The 10,613-nt window shown below is 46.1% G+C and overlaps 1 long non-coding RNA gene across 1 annotated transcript; it reads right to left on the bottom strand.

The window, feature by feature from the left end:
* Positions 1–722: 722 nt before the first annotated feature.
* Positions 723–1,942, bottom strand: LOC133393084 (uncharacterized). The gene is made up of 3 exons (XR_009765996.1): positions 1,404–1,942; positions 1,263–1,334; positions 723–1,102 (listed from the first exon to the last, which is right to left on the bottom strand). It is a non-coding gene; the product is annotated as an uncharacterized LOC133393084 (long non-coding RNA).
* Positions 1,943–10,613: the final 8,671 nt, after the last annotated feature.

Below are 10,613 nucleotides of genomic sequence, written 5' to 3'. Positions count from 1 at the left end.
GTTTGATAATTTATTGCATGTCAAGGAATTATTGCAACAATAGAGAATGAACCAGCCCAGATCCACTGTTACTTCATTTTAATCGATAACGATAATTGTGTCGAATGATCAAATTGAACATCGCTCCTTCAATCTTCATAAATTACCTTGATATAATGCGATGAGAGACGAATGAAGCGCCCAAAAAGACTGCTTGATGCCCAACCAATGAACCAAACCTACCCTTATCCATATCCTATAGATGTACATGTACACAATCTAAACGGGTCACGCCTGGTCCTCGCTGGTTGGCTGTGTTGTATGGATGTAGCTGTACTAACACATCGCTGCGCTACGGGGTTTTCCACATTTCCACCAACGCGCGCCAAACGCGATGCAAATTGGGGTTGAAGGATTTGGGAAATTTGATTGAAACAAAGAGGTGGCGCTGTTTCGAGGTGTTCGAGGTTTGGCGAGGCGATAAAGGATTGGGAAAAAAGGGACAACAGCGTAACGGTAAGTATGTCATCGAATAGCAGCATCCCTTCTAGGGTAGCAGCAGTAACCCCGTCGCAGCGAGGCGATGAAGCTGAGATAGCAGAGGTTTCGTCCTCAGCTAAAAAGGAGGGTGCGGAAAAGCCCGCTCCTCGGTCTTTGCATAATGCCAGAAAACCGTAAAAACTTGAAAATAAACAACATTCATTGACATCGGTGGCAATCCATCTTCTTCATCTTTTTTTTTTCTCTCGCTTCGCTCCGCTCGCTCTCCTCAACTCTATCATTATTCAATCTGTACGGTTCAGCACTCTTTTTGCCACTCATCCGAAACCCGGTGCGACAGTTTTCCGAGTGGTGGAAAATTACACTTTCCACCACACGCTTGGCAGCTTGGCTTGGCAGCAGCGGCGTTTGGATAATGCTCACAAACCGTGCAACCCGGATGCCGTATTATTATTTGCCGTAGCAACAAATGGGAACGTGCTTTTGCATATTTAAATGTTATTTAATTCACTCGTCTCGAACTGGCTGTGTTTCTGTTTTTCTCCGTTTGCCGCCTGGTTTTGGCTGTCATCCTCCGGTACCGCTGTTATCAAAACACTTCACACAGCAATCCCAGAAAGTCCTGACGTTTAGGGGAGAGATAGAGCGCGAGAGAGAGAGGGAGAGCATGTGTGCTTATTAATCATTTTTCAAAACAGCAAACAGAACGTAGCAACTGTGCGTAGTAGGCCGAGAGCACAATCAAAAACGGGAGGTCAAAAGTCGTTCGCTTTGGTACTTACAAGTGAGGCAGAAGATGGTGGTCAGCACACACGGTGCCTGTACAAGAAGAGCCGGGTTTAGGTGGATTTTGGCTGCAAAAAGGAGTACATCCGTGGTTTTGAAATGTTTAGACGAAGTGATCGCAACTCAACAATGCTCACCAGGTAAGCTGCATTTCATCAATTTTCTCCTTGTTGGAAAGGTGTTCTCACGGGGCAGCGTTGGGGCGCACATCGACCCACCTAAGTCAAATGTAAAAGGGGTGTCCTTTTCAGAAGCTTCGTCCTGTGCGTGTGCGCTTCAATCGATATATTCGATTCTGTTCAACACCATCCACAAGAGCGTGGACCAGAGATCCAAAAAGGGCAATGTTTTTTTGTTGCTGCTGCTGCTCGTCTTTTATCGAAGCGTGCATTTGCCTTTGTGTATTTGCCGTCCCTTTTGCTCGCCGTGCACCGTCGTGTACAGTGTTCGTTTGTTTTTCCATTGACGACGAAAGCGACCGAGCGATATTTCACGGTGTGGTAAAGCAAACACACACACACACACCCTTGCCTTGGTGCCGCTCGAGCGATATTGAGTCGATGGAAAAAGGCGAACACCATAAGGAAATCAGTTTCTATGAGCGTTATCAATACGCATGCTTCATTAATTTTCTAGTGTAAGACGACGATGGACGGAAAATATGGTAATAAAAAGAACAGTGCGCAAGTAAGCAGGGAGGGGCCGGGGCCGGGTTTAAGGTTCTTTCGCTTCGCTATAATCTAAGGAAAATATTAACCATTCGTTAAGGGGGGTGGTGGGGAGGGGTGGGATGTGCGGTGGTTTGCAACCGATCGATGTCGATGAAACCGTTTTACTCGTTTCTTATATTGAGTCTGTTTGCTTGGTCTCACTTTAAAAAAGAAAAATGGAGCGAATGCACGCGACGACGGGGTGTGTGTGTGTTAATATTTACATTAAATTTTGTTACAGCAGGTTTTTAGCACGGTCGCTTACTCGTATGCGTCGTGCTCTTTTGATTGAATTGGAAACTGAGACAATTTTACCATTTACAGTTGAGGGGGAGTACTCAAAACTCTATTCCATACGATGAAAAGTAATCAAATCGAAATGGGAAAATTTCCTCTCTCCGTTTTATTAATCTGGAAGCAAGCTTGAGCATCAGATTGACCAGTTTCTACCAGTATAAATTGGTGAAAATTGCTCAACACTCTATTGGTTGCATCAAAAAGAATCAAAACTTCGCCCATTACTGCTTTCTCACTATCGATCGAAGAAAATCTGTTGCGAGACTTTGTTTGCATTGCACCGATCATTCTTGCTCAGCAGTATAATCAATCATATTTCACACACTCATCAAAAACTAGGGAGTAAAAGATAGATGAGCCCTATGCGGCCCTTTAGCTCTAATGAAACGCCCGGCAGCAGCGTGAGGTAGCAGCAAAATATTTCTTTAAATAAAACCCCCTAGCTCTGGGCCGTGGCCCTGTGCTGGAAGCGGCCTGCTCATGCGAAAAGTGCTGTAACCGGTTGCCGCCGGAGCGCTGTGAAAAAGCTGTGAAATAAAATAAAGGATTCCCTAAAATCATCTTCCGGGGTTTTGGAATCTTTTGCTTGTTTGTTTCTCATACGACGGAAGAGAGGAGGTTCCCCATATCATCGTCGTAACACACGCGCTCGGAAACGGCAAGGGCAAACGATATCGATTCGTTCCTAATTGTGTCGGATTTTAGGCTTTGTTGTTTTTTTGTTTGGTCTTTCATCCCTCCGTACTAAAGCGAACTTCCACCGAAAGAAAAGAGGAAGAAAGTGGCTATTCTCCACTTGTCACTATAGCGCGGTACAGTAGTTTTATTAATTTTTACTGTTAGTCGTTATAGTTTAGCTCCAATGCGAGAGGTGTATGTGCGTCTTCTCCTTCGTCGTCATCGTAGCTACCCAATGCCCAACATCTAGGATGATATTTTTAGCCACGTCTTGCGTTCCCTTTGTTCCACGGTGCCCGAGCAAAACCCATCCGCTCGGTCGGGCGGACATGTGACCGGCAAAGGTCTGGAAGATAAAAGAAACAATCATCATGTTCATTAAGCAAAAGGTAGCAGCGGTTGGCGCTGGTGATGTGCACGATAAAAGCGGGCCGAAAATATAATAATAATGAGAGCTAAAAAATCATTTATCTAAATTTCACCACCTCTCGCGGGGCTTTGATTGATACAAGCTTACAAGGCAACAGCAACAGCTTACCCACCCCGCAAGAAACTGGAGAAACCGTGTTGAGAGTTGGGGTATTTGAAAATTTTAATTATATAAATTTGGAAACGAAGCAACCGTTGCGTTGCTGTAACACAAGCGCAGGGAAAGCCGATGCCCCCCTCCGATGGTTGTGTTTGTTATAGTGGTAGTGGTTTGTTTTTTTTTTTGAAGCAATATTATCACGATACGGTATTGTGTCAATTTGGAGCGTTTTCAGTTACTAATGACACACATATTTGAGGACATCGTGTCGTCAAAGAGTATTCATATTCGTTAACCCGTGCCGTGACGTGGGAGGAGGTAGTAGTGGGAAGTGGGAACGTTTCATCTGGAAAGCTGAAAAGCGGGAGTGCCTTTCGCAGCTAATTACACGATTGTTTTCCCGAGACCGTCTTGCTATGGTAATGGCATGTTGTAATGTGCTAGCACTTGCTTCGATTACTGTGTGGAGGGGCATGTATGAGGATCATCAAGCAAACCATCCAATCAGCATTACAAGAGCGGATCATCATCACCGGCCCGGGCCTTGGGTAAGTATCGACATCATCGACATGAATAAGTTATGCGGACCGTTTAGCCAACGCAAGAGTGATGACAAACTGGATGCCCATTGAGCGCGAAGAGTAGATTGATTGTAAACGAATTTGTGGTAGGACGCAGTGTGCCATGAAGAGATTTCGATTAACGAACACGAGTGTTTTTCATACACATTCGCGAAGGGTTTCTTTGTACGGGTGTGTGTGTGTTTGTGCACATTTTTGCACATTTCATTACATTTACAAGAGGAGTTATGGATAGCGAAGCTGCCAACGAAGGAACAAAACCCCAACGAAAAGATAGATTGCAAATTCAATAGGTGCTGCAGTAGGTTGTAAAAATGCATCAAGCTGCATTCAGTATCGAGAAGGTAAATATTTGCAAACAAAGCGACATTTTACCACCGCCTCTAACATTGAACTCTCTCTCTCTCTGTGTAGTAAGGCTGTGTGTTGGAAGCAGTCGTCGATTGATAGACGCAGACCGGGTGCGCTCATGAAATAGATCATGCCCTCAGGGAATGCCTCTACTTGGAAGTTGGCGCAGTGGAAGTGGACGGAATATGTTGAAGGGCCATATTTTATTCCTTCGACAAGCAAGAAGTGAGAAGCGGATATACGGTACGCGGGAACATTGAGAGCGTGTCTGGCACACACGCTGCCCTTCCTGCACCGGAGAAAATTCTAGGAACGAATGATAAATCATTTATCATTTTTGATATCAAAATCAGATATGAAACTTATGTTATTTTTTATCTGCACCGTTTTGCAGTTGCGTGCGTGTTGTTGCTGTTGGCGGCAAATTGTAGCCGAAAAAGTCATCCACAACTCATCGCGCTCAAACTTTTCCGCAACTCCACCAGAGGAACCCCCTGAATGTGTTCCCTCTGCCCGCTTGTGTTTGTTTCGTAACGAATCAATCATTCGATGTATCGTGATATATTAGAGTTCGGGCTAGATTGACGATGTTGTTGTGCCTGTGTTTCATTCATCACACCACACCGTGTCCCTAGGAGCATTATGTTTTTATTGTTAGCAGTGGACTGTTGTGGGCCGTGTGGGATTTAATTTTATTGAGCAGAGTGTATTTAATTGAATTTGTTCCTGCTCTAGGCTTTTGACGGGAAGGGAAGGGACGGTGACGATCGTCCGTGCTCATGCTATGCTATCCCTGCAACTCCTCGCCTCGACTTTTCGATTCTGCCCGCAACCAACCGACCAAACCGATGCTGTTGTTCAAACCGATGTCGCTCTGGCAGCAACTAGGTTGTCAAAAAGTTTTCCATTTCCCTGTACATCCCTCCTTTCTATCTGCATGTGAACAGAAAGTCATACAACATAAAACCGACAGTCGAGTCCTTCGAGCCTTGTGCGGGATTGTCAAATCTAAGGCTTAAAGTTTAAAGAAACAAATGATTGATCGGTTCGGTACATTCGGTACAGATTGTGGTGTGGCTCGTCCCGTGTAACATGGGGCTGTAAGCGACTACCGTTTTGCGAAATGAGCAACTTTCCCATCTCGATAAAGCTAGCAAATTCGGCAAATTTCCCCGCTATTCCCAATCAAAAACCCATTAGCAGTCCGCCAGCCCTCCACGGCGCGGAAAATGGGTGCGGAAGAGCGTTCTTGAGAAACGCTTCGCAAAGGGTTGCCTGTCAACTGCATCGATGATTGAACGGGGGACGGGAACGGAACGGGACGGACGGTTATGACGGATTTTCGATTTCGCTCTCTACGCCCGTGAACGCTCGTGTCCCGCGTCTTTTACGCTGTAAACGTGGTCTAAAAATTCTTCATCTTCCCGTCTCGGAAGGAGCCACGGCAAGACACGGCGGGCGGTTATGTTATTACTTATCAAAAACTGGCAAAACCAAGGAATTTAAATTTGCTGCCAAAGACAAAGTGGCATTAAATGGTTCCCTTGCTACATACAATACGCACTTACCCGAAATCATGGGAATGGGGATGGAAAAGCAAGCGCTGGGAAATTCTGGGTTTTTGCCACTGCGCGATGGGTTGGGGGCGAGGAGGACTCACCAGAAGAAGAAGAATATGAAAGAGATATTCTCACATAGGTATCGGAAATGTGTATATGGAACATAAATATTAATGCAAACCGGAAAGGCAGCGTGCGGCATGCTTTTTACGGATATCGTGCCCGGGATGCGTGCGGCCCCGGCCCCGGAGATGGAAAGGGTTAGCGCGCACACGTGAAGGCACCGGTACCGAAAAACGATTCAATTCCGCTCCCTTTCACCCGGAATATCAACCGAAGAGCGTCGCACACAGAGAGCACACCGAGAGCGGGCAGAAGGGGTAATGAAATACCGAAATATTTTCGACGAAGAATTCGTTAATCATTTTGCGGAGTTTTGTCTACTACGACAAGTCCCTTCCGTCGTACGGTACGTTATGAAGTTTTAATTGCTTTCGAATAGCGATAAGGTATCTCGTTGCCTTCACTGTTGGTTCGACTGGTGGTGCCATATGGGGATGGATGTGAATGGTATTAGCTTCGCGAATGAAGTTGCACGGGAGCACGATTTTTGATGACTGTTTTCAGGTAATTTACGGTACTGTCTGTCGGTCTGTCTGTAACATCGGAGCCAACTCCGAGTATGATTGCTCAATATAGCTTCTCAAACGCTACTAATAATATTAATAATACTCTACCCCCACGAGACGACGTCCCCTTAAACGGTGTCGATTTCTGTGACAATCGTGCGGGGATTGAGGGGAGAATGCACAACAACAAAAAAACCCCAGGGCACCAAGGGTGGCCACGCAATGTGGTGTTAAAAAGTGCCGATTCGGAAAATGGGAAACCGTGAAAAATTATTGTTAAACAGCTTACTGAACAGAATGCCTGAAGTATCTGTTTGCCCCGGACCGAAGGCTCGTGACATATGCCAGACACTTGCAAGGGACTGTTAACGGGACAAACCCCGGGCCAAGGGGACTCGGGACTGTGTATCGTTTTTCCACACGCACACACCTACATTCGGAGTACCCCCGGTCGGTCAGATAACGAGAGCACGCATTCTAAAAGAATAAAGCAAAAGCGACGACATCGTTGAAATCTTTGAACTTTGCAAATTCTGCACCCACCCACCCACGCGGAGGGCGAGGAGCGGCTGCATGCAATTTAAATATGCAAATTAAGGATCATTTTTGGATCGGAAAAGTCATATTTGAATTTGTGTTTTATGTGTTTTTTATTGCCCGTAGTGGCGTTGAGTGCGGCTGGCTGGCCGAAGCGGGTGAACGGTTTGAAGTGGAATTTGAATATTTATCTTGAGTAATATAAGGGTAATGATGATGGGCAAGGCGGTGGCGGCGAAGTTTGTGGCCGGGCGAACATATTATGATTTTGCGATCTGTTCCACGTGCTTTTTTTTTGTTTTGCTCGGTGTCTGCTCTGTGTTCACAACAATTTGTCATTTTAGTGCGTATTAGTTGGGGATTTGAATTCAAGTTATTAATCATTCTTTGTAGCCTGCCGTACAAAAAACAAAAAAACAGCTGCCAATAGGAAACGCAAAGGAATCGCTATTTACCGCGAAAAAAAAGAAGCGATGTTGTCCAACATTTGCTTCTTAGAAAATGATGAAAAATCACAGTTTTATTCTCTTCGGCAGTAATGTTTTGCGTAAACACACATTTTTTGTCCATCCGCCGTGTGCCGCGAAGCCTTGTTAGGGAGCAGTGAGCAGCTGCTGCTGCGTATTTGGCAATGCGTTGAGGTAAATTAACATTTGTTTTAATTAGATGAACTGAGCAGGCGGGCTTATGTCTTTTTCTTTGTCTGCTCAGCTTTGGGTAAGAAGCACCATCATCAAGGAAGAGGTGCATGGAAATGTCTTTAAAACAGGGACTCGGTTTTATGGGACCAAGCATTAATTGAATTGTATTTACACGTCTAATTAAACCGGTAGAGGGAATGTCAGGAGGGATAGCTTGGGCAGGGAACGCTCGGCAGGATGTGCTCGGCGCGATGGTGGATTCATTGCAGGGTTGGAGGTGTTGGAATGTAGGATGTTTCTTGGGGGTGTAAAGATACCCGTTTACCTAGCTGGTTGGAGTTTTGCATCAAATGGTCCAAAGGGATCGATAGCTTAATAGGTTGCGAGAAGAAATGCTGTCGTCGTCGTCGTTGAGAGAGCAACTCCTAATTGAATTCATACCCGGGATGATTACTTTTGAAATCTCATTACCAGCTGTGATATATTTGATTATTCGCAATGCATTTGGCGGTACCTGATTGACCTGAGCGGGCCCAATGGGACCAATCTTTATTTTGAGCAAGCAGTTAGCATCCGCACTCAATCCGGCCACCGTTTCACACGCTATGATTGCAAAACCCGCCCCGCCCTGGTGTGCGTGGAACGTGTAAAATCGCCTGCCCGTGAACATAATAGGGAACTTTACTCGAAGAACCTGCTGGGAGGGGACGCAAACGCAACGCTTACACCGGACCGTATCGGAAGAGGCAAATTTATTTCCACTTTTCAATTTCATCTGCAATTTAGTATCCGACGTTTGACTTAGCATGTGACGGGTTTTGGCGTGTTTTAGCACCCGTTTCCGGTGCGGGTGCGGGTAATGCAATTTGATTTAGTGATTGGAATTGGAAGTGGTTGACCGTCCAATAAACAGGAAGGGACTGTAACTGAATCCAACGCGCTACAGTGGGCTGGTGCTGTCCAGTCGTGCAGGACACTCGTGTGCGCACGAAGGGATATATGCTCGAAGGTCGCCCTCCTCGCTGCCGTAGCGGGTAGCACTTTGCAGCGGGGCACAGGACACAGGACACAGTGAGACCGAGACCGACCGGGAGGACGTTCAGTACAGGACGTTTCGAACGGCAGCAGACGGCATTGCTGTGTTAGGCGCGAGGCTTAACTACGTGTGAGGAAGAAAAATATAGAGATCAAAAGCGAGCGAACGAATGAACAACGAACCCCGTACCGGGACTGGGGATCGAACTGGGAGACGACAAATTCCACCAACGACAACGATGAGACAAAAGGTTTTAATCAAGTTAATACTGAGCGATGTCTTTTCCTTTGCACACAGGGCGCGGCAGGGGCTAGGGCGGGGGCTTCCCCATGCTTAAAAAATGATCTACATAGGCAAATTAAAAGCGAGCGACCGAGAGAGAGAGAGAGAGAGAGTTTTGTAAATTGATAATAATAACAAATCTGGCTCCCTTCTTGTTTGAAAGCCTCTCATTTATCTCTGTAGCGCATGAGGCAGCTTGGCAGTAAAGGCTTGTGTGCTTGTGTTTTTCCCTCAGTATCAAACGCCCCGTCCCGCCCGCTCTCGGGGAAAATTGGCCTCCACGCTTCCCGCTGTAATGAAATTGCCTTTTGATCGCGATCCCTCGCGATTGACGCAATATCAAAGCGCGCGGGCGGGAAGGCAGCCATATCATCCAAATCGAAATAATAACAAATTAAAGAAAGTCTGGAACCTTTAATCATGACAGGAAGGCAAGAAAGCACGAACGAAAGTGCGTCTAAAGTCAGTCGACGTCAGGCGTGCCGAACAAATGTTTTTGCTTCATTCATTCAGTTGTCTAATCGTACGCGCCGGGGGTACGCACAACCATTACGGCATACGCACTACCACCGCCGCACACGGGTGGGAAGGTTAAAACGCGAGGGTAATAAAAGAGAACCTTTAAAATCAATCTGAACGTTCTGGTGTCTCACGCAGCGGGAAAATGCGGCGGCGGTGGCGGTCGGCTGCTGGCTGTACGGTGGAAATGCGGCTTCGCGCGCCTACATCCACCAACACACACAGAGAGAGAACAAGGCCCCAGTTAGATAAGCCCGGCCCGGGATCGATGGAGACGACGGAGCCGGGGCAGCAAAGTTAAAGATTTAATTTATGTTTGCTTTTAAATATTTAATCCGAATCATTGATTTTCTGATTTAAATTGAGGAAGATGTGTTTTGGAAGTTTTCCGCATGCTTTCCGGTTACTCCTCCGGCTTGCTGCCTCCCGCTTACATCCTGCTCGTGTTGTTTGCTGCTGGAACCGCTGCTGGGAGGGGTTTGGATGGTGCCGGTGCCGGTGCCGGTTGCTTTTAATTTTGATTGATAATGCTACGAATCGAATTAGTAAAAGAATGTTTGAAGACATTCGCTACATTTAGCAACCAATTTTTCCCCCGTTTTTCCCCGCCCGCCTCTCGATTCTTTCTGTTCTGTTCTGCGACCTTCCCGGTGGGTGGTTTGTTGATGACTTCCGTGCAGAAGCGCTGAAGTGATGAAACAGAGTTTGTAAAAGTGTTTAGTGTTTTCTTTTGATGTAGGCAGAGGAAAGCATCAACATTGTGGAACCGTAACTTGTGGAGTAGGGTAGCTTTACAGCAACGTTATGTGCCTATTCGCATATGGATTCTTAGGACGTTTGGAGGCAACACATTCCATTGCTCTTTTTTTTCCTAACAGCAAAGAGAGAAATGTGTAGAATGTTTATTCTGTATTGTAATATTTCCTAAGAAAGCGTAAACTTTCTTCACAGAAAGCCGGATACAGCCACTTTGAACGTATTTGCGCACAGAGAACGTG

This window comes from Anopheles gambiae, chromosome 3 (genome assembly GCF_943734735.2).
Source record: "Anopheles gambiae chromosome 3, idAnoGambNW_F1_1, whole genome shotgun sequence".
Taxonomy (NCBI): domain Eukaryota; kingdom Metazoa; phylum Arthropoda; class Insecta; order Diptera; family Culicidae; genus Anopheles; species Anopheles gambiae.
The sequence above is the reverse complement of the archived record's forward strand: the minus strand, read 5'-3'. Positions and strand labels throughout refer to the sequence as shown.